This window comes from Phyllostomus hastatus, unplaced genomic scaffold, assembly GCF_019186645.2.
Source record: "Phyllostomus hastatus isolate PE091 unplaced genomic scaffold, TTU_PhHast_1.1 phas_contig_90, whole genome shotgun sequence".
Taxonomy (NCBI): domain Eukaryota; kingdom Metazoa; phylum Chordata; class Mammalia; order Chiroptera; family Phyllostomidae; genus Phyllostomus; species Phyllostomus hastatus.
Window position 1 is genome coordinate 2,311,791 of NW_025333984.1, and position 19,503 is coordinate 2,331,293.

The 19,503-nt window shown below is 36.9% G+C and overlaps 1 pseudogene; it reads left to right on the forward strand.

The window, feature by feature from the left end:
- The first annotated feature begins 2,347 nt into the window (after window positions 1-2,347).
- The window catches only part of LOC123827733, a 47,237-nt pseudogene continuing 30,081 nt past the window's right edge, over window positions 2,348-19,503 (forward strand).

Consider the following 19,503-nt stretch of genomic DNA (forward strand, 5'->3'; position numbering starts at 1 on the left):
AAAGTATGCTGTTTTAGAGATAATGAAAAGCCATTTGAATGCTTATTAGCCCACATCATTATGTAAGAAGCAGCATAGTAGTTGACAGTATGATTTTGAAGCTAGCCATTATAGTTTCTCTGCCAACTTTGACCATGGACAAGTCACTTTTCTGTGCCTCAGCATACTCATCTATAAAATGGGAATAATAATCATCCCTACCTCACAGGGTTGTAAGCATTAAATGAATTAATATTTATGAACCACTTAGAATAGGGCTTCAACATTATAAACACAATGCATTCTTTTATTATTATGATTCTTACTGACTTGTCATCAACACTTCATGAACCTCCATGTCCACATTCCGACCCATCCTCCCAAAGCAATTACACACTGCACACGCACGTGCACACACACACACACATGCCCTTTAACCACTCTCACCAGACTGTGAGGTTCATACCAATTTTATGAAAAAACTCTGAGGTTGGGGAACAAAATGTCAGCCTAGAATCAAACAACAACTTTGTCGATTCTTAATGGACATTAACCAGTTCCGGTTGGCTGCAGCACAGAGTTCTGCATTTCTCTTTTAATGGAAGGAGGTTAATCCAGCCCAATCATAATGCACTTAGACTGAACAGATTTACTCAATTGCTTATGTTGGGGAGGATATGAATCTTTTAAAACACTTACATAAAAATTGTTCTTTGAACTTCAGACTACAAAATTAGTGAATTACTTCACTATTCTAGATTCTCTGATAACTGAGGTTCATGGGACAGCAGTGAAAATAGACAAGAATCTGGATGGAAGTAGGAACCTGAAATTCACAAACTAAAACAAAATGTCCAGAAATCCAGACTCTTCCTATCTCCAAGGAAGTTCTGCTCTTATAACATTATTGCAAGTACTGCTAATGTTAGTTAAGGCACAATATTATTTAAAGTGCTAAGAACATCTGTCAATTGAACAGTACAATATCCAGAAGAGATACTATCAGGAATAAGAGATTAAGTAACAATCTGAAGAAAAGGAACAGTGAGTGAAACCTCAATAACCAACTTCTGTTCAACTTCCATGACACTGAGGATGGAAAAAAGCTGCTGCAGACTGAGTCTCTATTCCTTGCCAGGCAACATATATACCTGACTACATTGATTCCTCATAACATTTTGTAGGGTATCGTTATTTCTATTTTTCTGATAAAGAAACTGAGCTTTGGAAAGGTTGTCCAACCTGCCTGAAAACACCCAAACAGGAAGTAGCCAAGCTATACTCTGTAACTGAATTCATTGTCAAAGCCTAGATTCTACTTAATATACTAGCTAGCCAGTTCAAAATTTATGTTTGATAAGCCAATACTCACCAGAATGACTGAAAGCTATGTGTGCCTTCTCAGTAGAATAATTATTCTGGAAATTTTGCCACTGCCCAATGACCCTTTTCTAGTATATATAAGGGGTAGTTTGGGAGATAAAGTTGGGAGAGGGAGGATCAAGTGCATGAAGCACTAAAAAATCAAAAGAAAAAGCATAAAGGAAAGAGTAAATTCAGTTGACAACACATTAATTGAGTGAACCAATTTTAAATGTGAAACATTGGATCAACCTATGATTTTGATTCTTTGCCTGGATCACATATACTCAGCTAGTAACCACTGGGCATTTTAGTTAAAACACCTGAAGTAGTGTAAAAAACTTTGGCTCTGAGTCCTGCTCAAAAGTCTCATCAATGTGTAAGCAATTTACCATTTTTCTGGACTTCAGTTTCATCCTGTTAAAATAAAGGAGGGGGAACAACACTTCTGGAATGATGGAAGAAGCAGTTCAGCAGAACCTCACTCCAGCAAAATAAAAATTGAACTGCTAAAATTATTTATAAAGCAATCATTTAAAATCTCTCATTATTATTTTAAGAACATACATCTAATGGAGAAATGTTCATTCAAGTAAATTTACTGAATCTCTGAAAGAACAGCAAAGGACTTGCCCACTCTTCCCAGTCTATTTATGGAAGCTCCAATTTGGCTGTGTGTAACCAAGAAGATAAGAACCCTTTCTCCATAGTTTGCAATCTGAGGCTATGGTTTCAACATGGGAAAATCAAGATCCTAGTGTTTCTCATTTCCCCAGCATCTTGTTGTAGAAGCTCTATTCCAGGTGGGTGTGGTCAAAAGGACTTTGTCTTTCTTTACCACCAAGTTCCTCCTTGTAGGGTAGAAGTTTTACCTCAAGTGTAGCAAGCATACTGCACTTGAATACTGGTGTAGATTATCCCCACCCAAGCCAAATCACTGGGTGAATGTTCCAAGCCCAGAGGACAAAGGAAGAACATTAGAGATTGCCACCACCCCCCAGTACCGATGTCATATGGTGATGTTCTCACTCCAGGAAAAGTAGGTCCTTGGACCCAGCTCCAGTGTAGTAGCATAGGAACTCTGCCTGGGAGGAAAGGAAGGTCAAGAGAGTTGAAGAGCCCCAAAGATATGTTTAGGGGGCAGAGTATGGAGAACTCTATGCTTAAGGGTGTTCTTGAAAACAATGAAGGTCTTGGTGGACAAAAAGAGGAAGCTGGTAACGCTATGATATAAACAAAGTAGCAGAGCAACCAGTTGAAGAGAAAAATCAGAGAAACAGTTAAGAAAAGCCCTCCTAGCATCATAGTCAAATCTGTTGGCTTGGGAAAGCTGTGACTATGTGGAAGCTGCACTCACTCAGGAGCAATCAGAGCAGAACATGAGGTAGGCTTGAAAGCATCCCAAGCCATACACAGACCCTCTCAACACAGGGTGGAAGCCTCACTGGCATAAGGGGCTTAAACACACCTTTGACCAAACACTAACAATAAGCTCCTCATACCCAGGGGTGACTCCTAGGAAGCCAGTTCTACAGATATTATCAGTCATCACTGGCAGTCTGAGAGACTATGTGCATACCCAAGGGTGTACTCTCTCAAGAGCTATTTAATAGAGAACCTCTCAGCTACTAGTCCCTCTCTGAACATAAGGCAAAAAAAATGTAAACTCCTTGAATTGTGATAGTAGCATCCAAGCCACACAAACCTCTAATGATAAAGGAAAATGGTATAACTGGCTATGTGTGCTTAAGTGCAACATTTGTTCTATAAGTGACTTATACTCACTCAAGGGTGAGCACCAGCTAGTTAGGCTGAAAGAGAAAAAAACAGTAGAAATCTAAGCAAGGACACCAGAGGCTATGTATTGTAGGGGAAATAGACTTTGCAGATTTAGCCTAGCCAATTTACTAAACAAATAAATGACTGACCAAACAATAGCAGCAAAAACAATCCCTGGGGGATGATCAGTATATAGAGTTGCTGCAATACATTAACCTTAATTTCCAGTTATTAACAAAAAATTAGAACACTCACAAAGAAGCAAAAAAATGTGACCTGTACATAGGAAAAAAGAAGGCAATGTAAATTGCCTTTGAAGGGGTGCAGCTATTGGCCTTACAAGAAATAGACATTAAAGCAGCTGTTATAAATATGTTTAAAAAAATTAAAGGAAGGTATGATGACAATGACTCATCAAATAGAGAATTTAAAAATATGTAAATTCTTTAAAAGAACCAAATGGGAATTTTGGAGCAGAAAAAAAAATTGAAATGAAAAATTCACTATAGGGATATTACAGTAGGTTTGAGGTAGCAGAAGAAAGAATTAGTGAACCTCAAGATAGATCAATAGGAATTATGCAATGTTTTAGTCTGTTTTTGCTGCTAGAACAAAATACCATAGACTGAGTGGCTTGTTAATAACACGTGTATATCTCTCATAGTTCTGGAAGCTACAAAGTCCAAGATCAAGGTGCCAGCAGATTTGGTGTCTGGTGAGGGCCCACTTCCTTGTTCATAGAAGGTCATCATTTCACTGTGTCCTCACATGGTAGAAGGTGTTAGGGATCTCTTTGATTTCTCTTTTATAAGGGCACCAATCCCTTCTATTTCATCCTCATTACCCAATCCCTTCCCAAAGGCCTCACTCCCTAATATATCATTGGGGGTTAAGATTTCAACATGTGAAATTTGCAGGGACACAAAGATTCAGACCATAGCATATAATCTGAAGAACAGAGAAAAATTAAATATAAAAAATTGAACAGAACTTCAGAGAAGCGTGAGACATCATCTAGTACACCAATCTACTGTTGCTATTTTCAATTGTTCCTTTACCACTTTCATTTTATGCTGGTTATTTTTTTTAAGAGTGAGAATGAAAATACACAAATAGTTGTGTTTCCTAATTTCTTAAAAGAGGAAGAGTTAAAATACAACTTCTTCATGACAGGCTTAAAACAGCAAGAATGGATTTTTTTGTTCCTTGTAGCCATGATTATCTTACATAGTTGCCAATTCATGAACTGAAGAACCAGTCCTTTGAAAATAGAGCTGTGATGTAGGTTTCTAAAGCTATTATTTAGGAGAAAATTTGCCTAAATTTAATTCACATTTTGGAATTTTATGTAAACCAGGAATTTAACTGTCACAGTTTCTCTTACAACCTCCAACAGCTCTTATGCATTTATTGTCTGTCACCTTTACAAAAATATTTATAATTTTTCAATTTTTATCTTTATTGTATTTTTCCACTACCATTTAATCCCCTTATATCTCTCCTCCCAGCAATCATGACACTTGTCAATGCCATGGGTACTTTTTCCTTTTTGCTCAATTCCCTCCACCTCCAACCTTCCCCACCAGCTAGCTGTCATCTTGCTCTCCATCTATGAGTCTGTCCACATTTTCCCTGTTAGTTCATTGTGTTCATTAGATTCCACATATGAGTGAGATCATATTGTATTTGTCTTTCTCTGACTGACTTATTTCACTTAGAATAATGTTCTCCAGGTCCATCCATACTGTCTCAAATGGTAAAGTTTTCTTCTTTTTTCTACAGCCAAGTAGCATTCCACTGTGTAAATGTCCCACAGTTGTTTTATCCACTCATCTACTGATGGACACTTGGGCTGCTTCCATAGCTTGGCAGTTGCAAATAACACTGAAATGAGCATAGGGGTACTTAGGTTCTCTTGAATTAGTGTGTTGGGTTCCTTCAGATATATTCCCAGAAGGGGGATTGCTGGGTCAAAAGGCAGATCCATTTAAAATTTTTTGAGGTATCACCTTTTTGCTTTCCATAGCGGCTGCACCAGTCTTCATTCCTACCAACAGTGCAAGGGGGTTCCCCTTTCTCCACATCCTTACCAGCACTTGTTGTTTGTTGATTTATTGATGGCAACCATTCTGACAGGTGTGAGGTGATATTTCATTGTGGTTTTAATTTGCATTTCTATGATGATTAGTGATATTGAGCATCTTTTCATATGTCCATTGGCCATCTGTATGTCCTCTTTGGAGAAGTGTCTGTTCAGATGCTTTGCCTATTTTTTAATTTGGTTGTTTGTTTTTTTTGGTGTTGAGTTTTTTAAGTAGTTCATAAATTTTGGATATTAACCTCTTATCAGACATATTTGTGAATATGTTTTTCCCATTCTGTGGATTGTCTTTTCATTTTGTTAATGATTTCCTTGGCTATTCAAAAACTTTTTAGTTTGATGTAGTCCCATTTGTTTATTTGTCTTTTTGTTTTCTTTGCCTGGGGGGATATATCCAATGAAATATTCCTACAAACAATGTCCAAGATTTTGCTGCCTGTTTTCTTCTATGATTTTTTATGGTTTCGGGTCTAACATTTAACTCTTTGATCCATTTTGAATTTATTCTTGTGTGTGGTATAAGAAAGTGGTCTAGTTTTATTTTTTTGCACGTATCTGTCCAATCAGAATAATAATCAATCTCTAACCAAATGAAACAAAAGGTAAAACATAAGAGAAGCAAATTATTTCTAGACACCCCCAAATCACTTTCAGAGTCTTATTTTAATAGTTTAGCTAGAGATGAGATTGCAAGTACCAGTTTCACTTGCAGGCAGTTTCCTAAAAGCTCAGCCTTTCAAATTACTGACCAAAGGCTGGGCACTTTCAGAAATGGGACTGAAAACAGAAGGGAAAACACCATGCTCAATTTCTTGTATAAAATCATTATTCTGTCACACATGAACCACTATGTGCAAGTCTAAGGGAGATTCTGGGGAAAAAAGTGAAATTTAAAAGTTTCCACATAGCTTTATATAAGGGAGAGTAGCAGAATAATATATAAAAGAGAAAAGATGCCCCCATTTTGTTGGAAAAAGAGGGCATAAAAATTATAGAAAACCAAAAATAGTACTGTGTTAAGTAGTTAGAGAGGGCCACCATGAGATTGTCACCAAATCCTAGAATACTAGCAGTCTAATGCTTCTTCTTAAAACATGAAGAAGGTATTAAGATGCATGAAATAAAAATTAAGTAACAAAAGAAATTACAATCAATGCAGAATAATCTTTAAGTGTACAAACTCCAGAGTCAGACTCTTTAATCTCACAGGTTGGATCTACAACTTATTGCTGTATGACTTTGGGTTTCAATTTCCTCACCTATAAAATGGGGTGGTAATATCTACCTCAGTAGGGTTGCTATGAAGACTAAATGAGACCATGTTGCTACACAATATGCAGTATGGAAGTGTTAGTAAAATATAAAAATAATTTTAATCATGATGATTTCACTTTTTAGAGTATATTAAGGTTCACACACATTTACAAACATTATCTTAGTTAATACCCTGTGGGGTATGCAAAAGAAAATATTATTCATCCATATAAGAGAATGAAATCTTACCCTTTGTGACAACATGGATGAACCTGGAGAACATTATGCTGACTAAAATAAGTCAGTCAGAGAAAGACAAATACCATATGATCTCACTTATATGTGAACAACAATATAAGTGAACAAACAAAACAGAAAAAATAAGTCAATTTTAGAGGTGAAGAAACTAAGTTCTAAATGCCAATAGTGACAACAATCATTAACATATGTCCAGTATCTATAATGTACCAAAACCAGTACTACTATCTCTACATGGTTTTAATTCTTAAAATATCTCTCCAAGATAGGGACTTTCCTGCATATGTATATGTAACATATGCATATAAATGCATATAAATCATATTATATATATACTTATTATTTGATATACATATTATTATGTATATTTTTGGAACCATTTTAGAGTAAATTACAGTAATGGTAGCCCTTTATCCTTAAGTACTTCAGTGTATATTTACTAAAAGCAAAGACATTCTCTGGCATAACAACAACACTATTATCAAAATCAGTAAATTAACATCAGCACAATATTATTTATTTAACTATGGACTTAATTAAGATTTTGGCAATTTCTGAAAAATGTCCTATATATAAACTAAGTACAGAAACACATGGTACATTCAATTTTCATGTCTATTTAGTTTCCTTTCATCTGAAACCATCTTTCTTTATATTTTAAGAGACTGACAAAATTTTTTAAATTTTCTGCTTTAGTGATCCTTTTTAAAAATTTTATTTTATTTTTAAAATTATTTTATTGTTGTTCAAGTACAGCTGTCTGCATTTTCCCCTCACCCCAACCATGCCCGCCCACCGCTTTCAAACCTATCCCCTTTGGTTTTCTCTACCAGTCCTTTATATGTGTTCCTTGATGACTCTTCCCCTATTTTATCCCATTATTCTTCTCCCTCCTCCCCTCTGGTTACTGTCACTTTGTTCTTTATTAAGACATTGACAGCTTTTAACAGTACTAACTAGATAGAATATTCCTCATTTTGGATCTGTTTGTTTACTCCTGATTATATTTATGTATTTTGGGCAGGAATAACCCTGAAGTGATTCTGTGTTCTACTTTCTGCATCATGTCAGGAGACACAATGTCAATCACTCCCATTAATGATGATGTTAATTTTGATCACTGGTTGAGGGCATTTATGCCAGGGTTTGCTCACCATAACCTATTTTCCCCCCTTTTATTTAAAAACCTCCATATGGGGAGATATTTTAAAATTATGTAAATATCCTCAAAGTTTTACACACTAGATATGAGTCTTGCCTGAAATTATTGCTATTATTCTTGCCAAATGATAATTTTTCTATCATTTCTTCTACATTAATTAGTTAGCTTTCTATTCCCTTTCTCTTTTTAATTCTTATTTATTTATTTAATCAGTATAGATTCATAGATTCTTATTTTATGTAATGGAATAAAGTCTTTTACTCTCATTTTTCAGATGCTCAAATTATCAGGCATTTGGTCAGTGGAAACACCTAAGAAATGGGTCCTGATTCCTTTTGACATACCCTCTTATGTTTTGAACAGTTGCTTACTTTTTGGCACAGCAAGATATTACAGACTTATCTTGTTCCTTTTCTGCCTCTATCTTGAAATTAGCCATTTCTTCAAGGAGTTCAGGCTCCTTTGAGTATTTAGAAACCAATATCTGGGCACTAAGTGTGCCCATTACTTCCTGGGTGTTGTTGCTTCTAGGTGTTGTCCCTCTACTAACAAACTTCAAAAATAGACACATGTATTCACCCATATACATCTGTATCTATTTGCATATCTTATCCATATCTATATTAAAATCCATTATGTCACAATGATACCTCTGATCCAATTCAACAAACACTACAGGGTTCATTCTATTTCCCCCAAGTTCTATGTTTCTAACTTTCTTCTCTAACAGTGAGAAATGTGGCTGGTTTTGTCCATGATATATCTACATATTGGTCAATCCTAGAATACACAGAAAGAAATTTTGTATGACAAACCCATGCCTCTGATGAAAAGAAGCCTGCAAATTAGAATTCAATATTTTTTAGAGTTTTTTCATTTTTAGCCCGAGGTCATATTGTGCAAACATTGTGTTCAAAAGTTACTGAAGGGCTGGAAGAGGGCAGAGGCCAAGCATCTTTGCTTCCCTAAGGCTCTGTTTTCAAAGTGGCCCATGGGTACCCAGATTGCACCCTTCCTGCCACTAAGGTGGCCCAGAGGAAGATCAATTCAGTTGAAGGGTTGGTGAAGGGAGAACTCAAGAGAACTGTGAGGTTGTCAGGTAAACCTGCTCCTGCAATGCTCAGAGGCAAAGTCCAAAAAGGCAGCAGAAAAGGAAAAATCCTCCAACAAAAAAAGGCAAAAAAAGTAAAAAAAAGTAGATAAATGGGGAACAAAGGGCAAACAGACTGAAATGGCTAATCAACAAACCAATGATTGACCTGCAGAAAATGGAGAACTGAAAACAGCAGAATCCTGCTTCTAATATGTATATGTGCATATGTTTTATAAGTGATCCGTGTATCTCTGTACAATCATAGGAACTTTTTATCAACTATTCTGTAAATGCAAGTTTTTAAATAGCTCTAGAAACAATTATAAGAAGGAAATGCCACTTCGTCTCATGTGTTAAGTGTAAATGCTTTTATTCATGAGGTGGAATAATTTGTTAGTTGGATTCTTTTGTTTTTGTTTTTGGTGCTAACAGAAAATGGTGGGGTTTTAAATTACGGGAGGGTTTGACTATCTTGGATGTAAACTTGGCATTCTTCAGGTTTGGGGAGGCAGTTTTTATATCTTATAATACAATGCATATGAAATGGCCATTTGGAGTCTCAGCCATGCATTTAATAAGCCTTCAGCGTTTTGAATGGCTTCTACTTTATGTTGTTGTTTTTTTTTAGTATAATCAATTCTTTAAAAAATGATTTTACTCTATTTACTTTCAGAGAGAGGGGAAGGGACAGAAAAAGAGAGGGAGAGAAATATCCAGGTGCAAGAGAAACCTCAATCGTTTGCCTCTTGTATGCTCCCTACTAGGGACCTGGCCTGCAACCCAGGCATGTGCCCTGATTGGGAATCAAACTGGCGACCCTTTGGTTTGCAGGCTGGCACTCAATCCACTGAGGCACACCAGCCTGAGCTATTTCTTAAAGAAAACTCTTTGACCGCAGCTTTCTCTGTCAAAATTGTGTGCACTTTGAAATGTATTTGGTGGTAGTCCAGTTTGCCTTTGTTATATAATGTGAAAGATTTAAATTTCACCTATGGATAATATTTAAAAATAGTTTTACTTACTTATTTTTAGAGATGGGAAGGGAGGGAGAAAGAAACATCAGTGTGTGGTTTCCACTTAGGTGTCCCCCACTGGAGACCTGGCCTGCAAGCCAAGGCATGTGCCCTGACTGGGAATTGAACTGGGGACCCTTTGGTTCGCAGTCTGGCACTCAATCAGCTGAGCCACACCAGCCAGGACACCTATGGATAATATTAAATTCTGCATTAGTTAGATTTACAATGTAACACATTATCAAATATTTAAAGGTATTGATTGGTACTTGATACCCTGTTAAGGAAAATCTGCCTTCAAATTTTAGACTAAGTCATTGAAATACTGTAACTATTTATTAAAAAATTACAACTGCACAGCTTTTTAGGTTTTTGGTACATAATTAAAATGTGAACAAACTGTTTATATACATGTATATTGATGCTCAAAACAACCAATAAAACTCTTAAGTATGAAATAATAGTTATTTGAACTGGTTCTCTTTTTCTAATATTCAGTGCAGTCATGTTATTTATTTTAAAATATAGATTGTTTGTTTCTTTTTGTATTCTATTTTAGGGTTTCTACAATCCTTGTTGATTTTATTGATGTACTTACTTTCAGTATGTGAAAGTTTAACATAGTTCTAGGAGTTAGAAATGCTCAAAAAGGAATTCTCAGAGAAGTATTACACACTCTATTCTCATGTGTTTTTTTTTTGGCCATGTTACCACCCACATCCTGTAGGAAAGAAATCCCATTAGTCTTCAGTTTATCTTTACTATGTTTTATTTCTACACAAATGAACAGATGCTTGTACATTTTGTTATGCTGTCTTGCACTTTGCTTTTTTTTTCAACTAGCAGTGTAACCAGAAAATCACCCCACATCAGTTCATGGAGATCTTCCTCATTCTTTTAAAAAAATTATTTACAAATTGATCTGCTATGAACATTGGGGTGCATAGGTTCTTTTGAATTGATGTTTCAGGATTCTTAGGCTATAGTCCCAGCAGTGGAATTGTTGGGTCAAAACACAGTTCCATTTTTAGTTTTCTGAGGAAATTCCATACTGTTTTCCACAGTGGCTGCACTAGTCTGCATTCCTACCATGGTGTACTAAGGTTCCCTTTTCTCCACATCCTCACCAGCACTTGTCTGTTGATTTATTAATGATGGTGATTCTGACAGGTGTGACATGATTATCTCATTGTGGTTTTAGTTTGCGTCTCTCTGATGGCTAGTGATGATAAGCAACTTTTCATATGTCTATGGGCCCTCTGTATGTCCTCCTTGGAGATGAATCTGTTATGGTCCTTTACCCATTTTTTAATTGGATTGTCTTCCTGGGGTGGAGTTATGTGAGTTCTTTGTATATTTTGGAGATCAAACCCTTGTCAGGTGTATTATTGGCAAATATGTTCTCCCATAAAGTCAGTTCCCTTTTCATTTTGAAGGTGGTTTCTTTTTTTAAATGATTTTATTTATTTATTTTTAGAGAGAGGGGAAGGGAAGGAGAAAGAGAGGGAAAGAAACACTCCTGTGTGGTTGCCTCTCATGTGCCCCCTACTGAGGACCTGGCCTGCAACCCAGGAATGTGCCCTGACTGGGAATCAAACTGGTGACCCTTTGGTCGGCAGGCCAGCACTCAATCCACTGAGCCACACCAGCCAGGGCTGATGGTGGTTTCTTTAGCCATGCCAAGGCTTTTTAGTTTGATGTAGTCCCATTTGTTTATTTTTCCCTTATTCCTTTGCCATTGGAGATATATCCTCAAAAATATTGCTATGTGGGATATCTTAAATTTAAGCCTTTCATCCATTTTGAGTTTATTCTGCTGTATGGTGTAGTTGGTGGTCTAGTTGCACTTTTTTGCATGTACCATTCCAGTTCTCCCAACACCATTTACTGAAGAAGCCATCTTTACTCCATTTTATGCTCATGCCTCCTTTTTCATATATTAATTAACCATAGAGACTTGGGTTTATTTCTGGGTTTTCTATTCTATTCCATTGATCTATGTGTTTGTTCTTATGCCAGTACCAGACTGTTTTGATTACAGTCACCTTGTAATATAGTTTGATATCAGGTATTGTGATCCCTCCCACTTTGTTCTTCTTTCTCAAGATTTCCGAGGTTATTTGGGCTCTTTTTTTGTTCCATATAAATTTTTGAAGTATTTACTCTAGATCTGTGAAATACACCATTGGTATTTTAATGGGAATTGTGTTACATCTATCCATTAGGTTGTTTATTTTAGAGGTTTCTATCTATTTCAGGTAGGCTTGTATTGCTATGAACTTCCCTCTCAGTACTGCTTTCACTGTGTTCCATAGGTTTTGGGTTGTTGTGTGTTCATTTTCATTTACTCTCAGTTACTTGTTTATTTCTTTTTTATCTCATTATTAACCCATTCATTGTTTAATAACAAGTTATTCACTCTCCATATATGTGAATGTTTTGGGGTTTTTCTCTTGAGGTTGGGTTCTAGTTTCAATCCATTGTGATCTGAATACAGATATGATTTATATGATTTCAATTTTCTTCAATTTGTTGAGGCTTGTTTTGTGTCCTACCATGTGGTCTATCTTTTAAAATGTCCCTTGTGCATTTGAAAAGAATGTATATTTTGCTTCTGTGGGGTGAGAGGTTCTGTATATAACAATCAAGTGTATTTGATCTAGAGTGTTGTTCAGTGCCACAACATCTTTTTCGATTCTGTGATTGGAAGATCTATTCATTGTTGGCAATGGGGTGTTAAAATCTTCTATGATGAGTTTGTTGCTATCATTATCTTTCTTGAAGTCCTCAAAGATTTTCTGTATATATTTAGATGCTCCTATATTAGGTTCATATATGTTTACAAGGATTATCTCTTCTTGATGAATTGCTGTGTTAGGTATTATGTAGGTTCCTTCTTTGTTTCTTATTTATGGCCTTTGTTTTAAAATATATTTTGTGTGATATTGCTACCACAGCTTTTTTTCATGTCTGTTTTCTTGGAACAGTTTTTTTCCATCACTTCACTTTCCATCTGTGTGGATTTTTTGTTCTGAGGTGGGCCTCTCGTAAACAGCATATATGAGTCATGCTTTTTTATCCATTCAGCTACCCTATGTCTTTTGATTAGAGTATTTAATCCATTTACATTTAAGGTTATTATTGATAGATACTTATTCATTGCCAATTTTCTTTATACCTGTGTTCCTCTCTCCCTCTTTTTTTACTTCTTAAAGCAGTCCCTTTAGCATCTCTTGCAATGCTTGTTTGGTGGAGGTGTATTCTTTCATCCTTCTTTTGTCTGAGGATCTCCTTATTTCACCTTCCATTTTAATTGAGAACCATGCTGGGCAGAGTAGTCTTGGTTGCAGGCCTTTGATTTTCATCACTTGGGATATTTCTTGCCATTCTCTTCCACCTTGTAGTGTTTCTATTGAGAAATCAGCTGACAGCCATTTCATAGATCCCTTGCATGTCACTAGCTGTTTCTCCCTAGCTGCCTTTAAGATTTTCTCTTTGTGTTTGAATTTTGCAATTTTCATTATGATGTGTCTTGTAGTGGGCCTCTTTGGGTTCATCTTGATTGGGACCCACTGTGCTTCCTGGACTTGGATAATTTTTTCCTCATCAAGTTAAGGAAGTTTTCTGCCATTAGTTTTTCAAACACATTTTCTATTCCTTGCTCCTCTTCTTCTCCTTCTGGTATCCCTATGACATGATTATTATTATATTGTATGTTGTCCTGCAGTTTCCTTAATGCCTCTTCATTCTTTTGGAGTATTTTTTCATTTTATTGCTCTGTCTGGAAGTTGCTTTGTACCTTGTCTGCCAGCTCAATTATTCAGTCCTCTGCTTCATCAAGCCTGCTTTTAATGCCTCTTAATACATGCCTTATTTCAGATATTGCTTTCTTCATTTCCTTGTGGCTCTTATTGATAGTTTCTATGTCATGCTGGTGTAGTTCACAGTAAGTTTTTTGTAGCTTCTCTGGACTTCCTTGTAGTTCTCACTGAGCTCCTTGTGCATCCTTATAACCATTATTTTGAACTCAATGTCTGATAGTTTGCTTGCCTCAATTTCATTTGCACTCTTTCTGGAGATTACTCCTTTAAATTGTTTTTTTTTCCTTTGTCTACTCATTTTCAGTGAGTCTTTTTGTTTGTTTGTGTGCATTAGATTGACCTTCTTTGACTTCCTTTCTTTGTGGAATAATCTTCTGTGGTAGGAAACCTGTGTGCTTCAGTGGTTCAGTCTCTTTGATTTCTAAGCTTTATCCTTTTGGGATGCCTTTTCTGCCATTTATATTGGCTCTTTGGTTGTAATTAGGTTTTGGTTGTTGTTAGGTCATTCTTTGGTGGGTTATTCCATTTGGCTGGCTGACTGAGAGTCACACCACCCACCATGTCTTGTATGCTGTTATACAGGTGCTTCCAGAACAAAACAAAACAACCCAGGAAACAAACCCACACCCTTAAAAACAACTCCCACCCACAACCACACCATCAACAGCAAATGGGAAATTATTAATAAAGATGTAAAGAGATTAAGGCTATCGTAAGAAAAGAAAAATTAATGAGATGCCTAACTGAAAGAAAAATGACTTTAAGAGGGTAGGAAGAGGAGCAAAAATAAGTGTAAAGAAGATAAACAAGTCAAAGAAAGAGAGAAAAGAAAATTTACACTGTAAATAAAAAGGAAAGACAAAGGTAGAATAGAATAAGGGAAGGGATGCATATAGTTTAAGTTTAAACAAAAATTTTTAAAAATATACAGTGAAAAAAAAACAGGAACCATATTGGAGACAAACTCCACTACAGCAATATGAACAACAAGTGAGCAAAGATTAATGTAGGTGGAATGGAAATAAGAAGGAAAAAAAGAAAGAAAGGCTTATGAGATGTCTAGAGGAAAGAAAAGTGATTTTGAGAGGATAGAGGGAGAAAGAATACTAAGACTGAGGAATGAAAACCAGTCTAAGGGAAAAACAAAATTTAAAATGCAAAAAAGAAAGGGGCAGGAGGAAGGCAAGATGGAATAGGAGAGGGGAATGGTAAAATTTGAGATTTGAAATACAAAAATAGTGAAGATCTAGAAATAAAATCGAAGTAATACAACAATATCCACTATATCAATAACTAATGAGCAAAGACTGATAAAGGTGGAGAGAGAATAATGGCATTTTAAGAATGGGAAAAAGAATGTGGGGTAACTAATGAGAAGAAAAATGGTTTTGAGAGGCTGAAGTGGAGAGAGATAGTAACAGTGCAGAATAGAAATGAGTCATAGCAAGAGAAAATGTAAAATTTAAAACAAAAATAAGAAGAGAAAGGAAGAATGTAAAATGGAGTAAGAAAAGGGTGGAACAAAATATGAGTTTTGAAATAAACTAAAATATAAAAACTAGTGAAATAATAAGCACAAACTGAAGGAAAATAAATGAATGTTAAAAAGCTATGCAGGAGAGAAAACAACACAAATCATAAAGAAGATAATGGTGGAATTCGTCTCAGTGGAATCCAGTATTTACCACTGTCTTCTCTTTCAGGATCCACCCCTGGTGATGTCAGATCCTGTTCTAGTCTGGTCCTAGGCAGCCTGTTCAAGACTACAACTCACCCACAGTCTGTGGGTGTCTCCTTCAGATTTGGCTGGACCCCAGTGTTTTGCCTTGCTAGCTTTCCATCAGCCCAGGTCTCAGGAATAGTTCATTTAATGACCCAAGAGGACTGCCAGTACCTTCTCCATCTGCCTCCAGAAGGGGCCTCTGGTGCATTTGGGAGGGTGGGAACCCTGGGTCACCACATGGAGCACTATTGAGTCTTCAGGGAAGACGGTGGGAGTATTTCTCCTTTCCCTCACCACATGTCTCGGTCTGCCCCTGACTTTTTCCAATAATGTATGGTATCTGGTGAATTAGCTGTCCATTTTCTTGTGAGGGGCCAATCTGTGTAAAAGAGGCAGCTCTTTCCTGCTTGGCCCAGACAGCAGCATTGTCTAGGTACCAAGTCTTGGCAGGGCCCCTGAATCCCCCTTGTTGTGCCTGTCTCTAATGTCTGCTCTGCTGGTTTCAGTGGATCAGATCCCAAGTAACAGTGTAGCTTGTAGTCTGATAAAAGGCCCTTTCAGAGCTTTTTCTTCTTCCCCTGAAGAAATGTACCAAGCAGGGGGCTCCTGAGCCTGACCTCAGCCATCTGCAGAGCCAGATCACTGCAGTGATGCTGCATGTGAAGTGTTGGGCTCGCCCTTCTGTGAGGGGACCTGCCTGGCTGCAGCAAATCTCAGGTGTTCAGCTTCAGTCCCTGGCATGCCACTCTCGCAGAAAGCTCAGGCCTGAACTCTCCACTCTATCCCATCCCCTTCTGATAAGCCATGCTGGGTTGGGTCCCACAGTCCATTCAGTGTGACTCTATCCCTCTGAGTTCTCTGTTAGCAGATCTGCAATGCATGTGTCACACTAAGCACTAGCCTTTGCCAAGTGTGGAGTCTCCTCTCAGGTCCTCTTTTAAAAGAGTTTCTGTGTGGCCCCCACATTGCAGCACTGAGTCCTAGGGGCCCTGTTCTCCACATACTCCCCCTTGCCAAAAGTCACAACATCTCTTTCGGTCATGGCTGGCCACCACTTGCCAGAGCCTCTGACAGTTTCAGATAAAGTTTAACTCTGTATCTCTCCCGGATGGCACAGGGATGAGTCCTGCAGCGATATTGTAACATGGGGCAGTGACAGTGTGCTGTCCCCACTGCTTCTAGTGATTCTTGGCCTCAGGTAGGCCTGCTCTCACCATGCTGTTTTTACACTCAGCACTTCCCCAGCCATCTGTCTCTGTCCCCAGGGCTTGTGGTTCCTGAGCCAATCTTTAGCCACCCCAAATCTGCTTAGCCAGAAGTGCCAGTATGGACAGTGGTGGCATCACTTGCTCTGCTAAGAAAGTGTGGGCTGCTCACTCTCATGTGCTCTGCAGGCAGGCAGGCTCTTGCCCACTAATGCACACTCCTTGCACTCTCATCCATGTATGCATTTATACACACTCTCACTCTTGGATGGATTTTTAAATTGATTACTCCATGGTTTAGCTGCAAGACTGATCCAAATCTGGGAGCAAGTGGATGGATCTTCCAGATACTCTGAAGCCATCTTGTATCAAAGTCCAGAACAGAGCTTCTTTTTATCTCTTAATCATACTTCTATTCATCCACCCATCAACTAAAGTCAGAAATGTGGCTATCTTTGATTCCTCTTTTTCCTTCTGCATCCACCTTCATTCTGTCCCTCAACAAGTCCTATAGTCTCCACTTTTAAAGTAGAAGTTGAATTATTTTACTTTCTGCTACCACTGCCACAACCTTAGGCAATTCCATAATTCATCTTTGGCCTGGACTTATACAAAAGGCTCTTAATTAATCTACCTATTAATAACCAGCCATATCCTTCCTTCCCCAGTTTCCAAAACTAATATCAGATTTCAGTCTTAAAATATACATAAGATTTGGCCACTTATTAACTTTTAATAGTTTTCCATTAACCTTAGAACAGGGTTTCTCATCTTAGCACTATTGACATTTCAGACTAAAAAAAAAATTGTGAAGGCTGCCTGTGCACAGTAAGATGTTTGCTAGTATCATTGACCTCTACTCACTAGATGCCAGTAGCAGCCCACACCCAGCTGTAACAACCACAAATGATTCCAAACATTGCTTAATATATTCTGGGGTAGAGCAGTGTGCAAAATCCTTCCCAGTTCATAACTGCTACCTTAGAGTAAACCCTAATTCTTTACTATGTCCTGTAACAGCTTAAATGAACTGAACTCTGTTCACCTCTCTGATTTTATTGTAGTGTGTCTACTGCTTCCTTATGCTCACTATATTCCAGCCAAAATAATTATTTTATTGTCATTGTTGTTGTTCCTGGGATGTGCTCCAACCACACTGGTTTTTTCTCTGCATGAGTGAATCCTTCCTTTTAGAATGCTCTTCTTAAAACATGTCCCTGCCTTCTACCATATTTGCTTATTTAACATTTGCTCACACTCCAGATTTCAATGCAGTTGAGTGTTTCTTGATCTCAGACCAGTCACGTTCATTGTATATACAGCCTCAGGTCACTAGTACATATCATTCTCAGAAATGTTCCTAGTTTGTATTGCATGAGGGCAGGAACAATGTCAGTGCTGGCTCACAATTTTATACCCAATGCAGGCTCAATTGTTGACTGCCTGGGTTGTTTTGTTTCTTCCAGTTTTACTGTGATATAATTGATATACAACACTGTATAACTTTAGGGTATACAGCATAATAATTTGACATACATATATCATAAAATGTTAACCACAGTAAGTTTACTTAACATCCATAATTTAATATAAATGCAAAAGAAAAGAAAAAATGTATTTTGATGAGTGATGAGAAGTCTGATTTATTCTCTAAACAATTTTTGTACGTAGTACACAGCATAAGTATAGTCATTATATTGTACATTTCTTTTAGTAGTTATAACTGGAAGTTGTACCTTTTCACCATCTCAGTTGATACAGAAGAAAACATTTCACAAAATACAACATCCTTTCATGATAAAAAAAATCTCTCAACAAATTTGGTTTAGTAGGAACATAACCTCAACACAATAAAGACTACATACAACAAGCCCACAACTAACTTCATATCAATGGTGGAGGGTTGAAAACTTTTGCTCTAGGCTAAGAAACAAGACAAAGATGCTGACTCCCACCATTTTTATTCAACACATTACTGGAAATCCTAGCCACAGCAATCAGGGAAAGTAATAAATAAAAGGTATTCAAGTTAGAAAGAAAGTACATTTTTTATTTACAGATGATGTGATCTTTTATATATAAAATCTTAAAAAGTTAGCCAAAAAATTGTTAGAACTAATCAATGAATTCAGTAAAGTTTCAGGATATAAAATTAACATACAAAATTCAGTTGCATTTTTATATATTAATAACAAAGTATCTAAAAAATAAATTAAGAAAACAATCTATTTTAGAATAGCAACAAAAAAGCAATAAAGTCCTTAAGGATAAATGTAATGAGCCCTGGCTGGCATGGCTCAGTGGATTGAGTGCTGGCTTGTGAACCAAAGGGTTGCCAGTTCAATTCCCACTAGGCACATGCCTGGGTTGTGGGCCAGGTCCCCAATAGAGCGTGCATGAGAAGCAACCACACATTGATATTTCTCTCCTCTTCATCCCTCCTTTCCCCTCTCTCTAAAAATAAATAAACAGAATCTTTTAAAAAAGAATAAATGTAATGAAGGAATTTAATAATATCTACACTGAAAACTATAAGACTCTGATGAAAGAAATTGAAGAAAACACAAACAAATGAAAAATATCTTGCTTAAGGTTCACAAGAATGAATGTTGTTAAAAGGTTGTAATACTCAAAGTCATCTATAAATTCAATTAATTACCATCAAAATTCCAATTGCACTTTTCACAGAAATAGAGAAAATAATTCTAAAATCTGTGTGGAACCACAAAATTTCCTGAATACTGAAAGCAAAT